This window comes from Phaethon aethereus, assembly GCF_964289735.1.
Source record: "Phaethon aethereus genome assembly, chromosome: 7".
NCBI classification, from domain to species: Eukaryota; Metazoa; Chordata; class Aves; order Phaethontiformes; family Phaethontidae; genus Phaethon; species Phaethon aethereus.
The window spans coordinates 4,148,746-4,151,775 of NC_138583.1; positions in this window are offsets into that span (position 1 = coordinate 4,148,746).

Here is a 3,030-nt window from a genome sequence, read left to right on the forward strand (position 1 = left end):
ATTCCCTCCTCTCTGAGATGCTCAGCTGCCATCTCTGTGTCTGCCTGAGGGACACGGCTGAGGAGGAGAATCAGACTGACAGGAATAATGTAGAGAGGATTTTCATCTTGTTTTACTTCATTTCACCGACAGGAAGAAATTAAGCCTACTTATTTGGCAGCTTGTGCATCTAAGAGATTGCCAGCATCTATCTTAACTGAGCTTTATTTTCTTTGATTTGGGAACCTGTAGCTGATCCTTTAGCAGTAGTTTTGAAAGCCATGCTACTTAGCAACTGCTGTTAGGGCAGTGAAAGCTTGGCTGGCTGCTGCCTTGGACTCTGGTTCCAGCTCTGGATTCTGGCTGGGAGAGAAATAATCTTGGGTGGCTAGAAGGCTATTATGGGAGCTATTATTTTGCTATGCAAATGACAGGCTGGAGAGGGTGAAAGGAAAGAAAAATGAAATCGGAGGTGACCTCTGGACGTCATCTAGCCTAACCTCCTGTTTGAAGCTGGGTGAGCTTCGAGGTTAGGTTAGGCTGCATGCGGACTTGTCCCATTTAGTTTTGAAATTCTTCCAAGAATGGGAAATCCAGTTTCTCCAGGCAACCTCTTCTAGTGCCTAACTGCTGTCACTGTGAGAAACGTTTTCTTTGTACCTACTTAGAACTTCCCTTGTTGCAGTTTGTGACCATTGCCACTCGCTCGTTCTGCTGTGTGCCTGTGAAAGTGTGAAGGGGCAACAGGGTTGTGGCAGCCACGTTCAGAGTCAGCCCAGTATTGGAGCAGGCTGTAAAAGCAGGTAGAGAAGAGGGAAAACCATTTCCCATGCATGCTACTCAAACAGGCTTTAAGGCATCATTCTGTTGTGTGAGGTGGAAGACTGTCACCAAGAGCTGTAGGTGGAGGGGGAGACATTGTTTTCACAGAATCACTAAGGTTGGAAAAGACCTTCAAGATCATCAAGTCCAACCATTAATCCAGCACCACCATGTCCCCTAAACCATGTCCTGAAGCGCCACATCCACACGTTTTTTGAACACTTCCAGAGATGGCGACTCCACCACCTCCCTGGGCAGCCTGTTCCAATGCTTGACCACCCTCTCGGTAAAGAAGTTTTTCCTAATCTCTAATCTAAGCCTCCCCTGGTGCAACTTGAGGCCGTTTCCTCTTGTCCTATCACAAGTTACTTGGGAGAAGAGACCAACACCCTCATCGCCACAACCCCCTTTCAGGTAGTTGTAGAGAGCGATGAGGGCTCCCCTCAGCCTCCTCTTCTCCAGACTGAACACCCCCAGTTCCCTCAGCCACTCCCCATCAGACTTGTGCTCCAGACCTCTCACCAGCTTCGTTGCCCTTCTCTGGACACGCTCCAGCACCTCAACATCCTTCTTGGAGTGAGGGGCCCAACACTGAACACAGGATTCGAGGTGCGGCCTCACCAGTGCCGAGTACAGGGGCACGATCGCTTCCCTACTCCTGCTGGCCACACTATTTCTGATACAGGCCAGGACGCTGTTGGCCACCTGGGCACACTGCCGGCTCATGTTCAGCCGGCTGTTGACCAGCACCCCCAGGTCCCTTTCCGCTGGGCAGCTCTCCAGCCACTCCTCCCCAAGCCTGTAGCATTGCTTGGGGTTGTTGTGACCCAAGTGCAGGACCCGGCACTTGGCCTTATTAAACCTCATACAGCTGATCTCTGCCCATCGATCCAGCCTGTCCAGATCCCTCTGCAGAGCCCTCCTACCCTCCTTACCACCAACTTGGTGTCATCTGCAAACTTACTGAGGGAGCACTCGATCCCCTCATCCAGATCATCTATAAAGATATTGAGTAAGACCAGCCCCAGAACCGAGCCCTGGGGAACACCGCTTGTGACCGGCCGCCAGCCGGATTTAACGCCGTTCACCACAACTCTTGGGCTCGGCCGTCCAGCCAGTTCTTTACCCAGCGAAGAGGCAACCTGTCTAAGCCACGAGCCCCCAGTTTCTCCAGGAGAATGCTGTGGGAGACGCTGTCAAAGGCTTTACTACAGTCCAGGTAAACAACATCCACAGCCTTTCCTTCATCCACTAGGTGGGTCTCCTGGTCACAGAAGGAGATCAGGTTGGTCAAGCAGGACCTGCCTTTCATGAACCCATGCTGGCTGGGCCTGATCCCTTCGTTGTCCTGCACATGTCCTGTGAGCACTCTCAAGATGAACCGCTCCATAATCTTCCCCGGTACAGAGGTCAGGCTGACAGGCCTGTAGTTCCCAGGATCCTCCTTCCGGCCTTTCTTGTGGATGGGTGTCACATTGGCAAGCCTCCAGTTGTCTGGGACTTCCCCGTTAACCAGGACTGCTGATAAATGATGGAGAGTGGCTTGGCAAGCTCCTCCACCAGCTCTCTCGGGTGGATCCCATCAGGGCCTCATAGACTGGGTGTCTATGTGGCTTAACAGGTCCTTAACTGCTTCCTCCTGGATTATGGGGTGTTATTGTGCTCTCCATCCCTATCTTCCAGCTCAGGGGGCTGAATACCCTGTGGATACCTGGACTGGCTATTAAAGACTGAGGCAAAGAAGGCATTAAGTACCTCATCACCTTTCCAGTGTTTTGTTTGTGTTTTAGCAAAGTTTCATATTGATTAATAGTAAAAAGTAAACTTTCTGAAGCTTTCCTTGTGTTTCACTGAATGCAGTAAACAAATAGCTCAATGAATTCTGAGTACTGATAACATTGGCAAATATTTATCAAGTAGTAGAACTGTTTGTGCTTTGTAATTGATTCACAGATGTATTAGCTTGAGTGCTGAATGAGCAGGAGGCACTTGGCTTTCTGCAGAGCAAAATATGAATTGAGCCGTGTTTTTAATAAGAGCACAGGTACACATCAATGTCCTTGCACATGTGGATACAGCTTCTTTTAAGTAAAGAGTGAAAGGAAATTTGCCAGCAGGAAAACTTGATTCCAGATGTGACCCATTAATTTAGAGGAATTACTCAATTGGAGCTCTTGCTTAATGAGACTGACGTTAGTTACAGAAGAGGTAGCTACAGTTGTATAGACC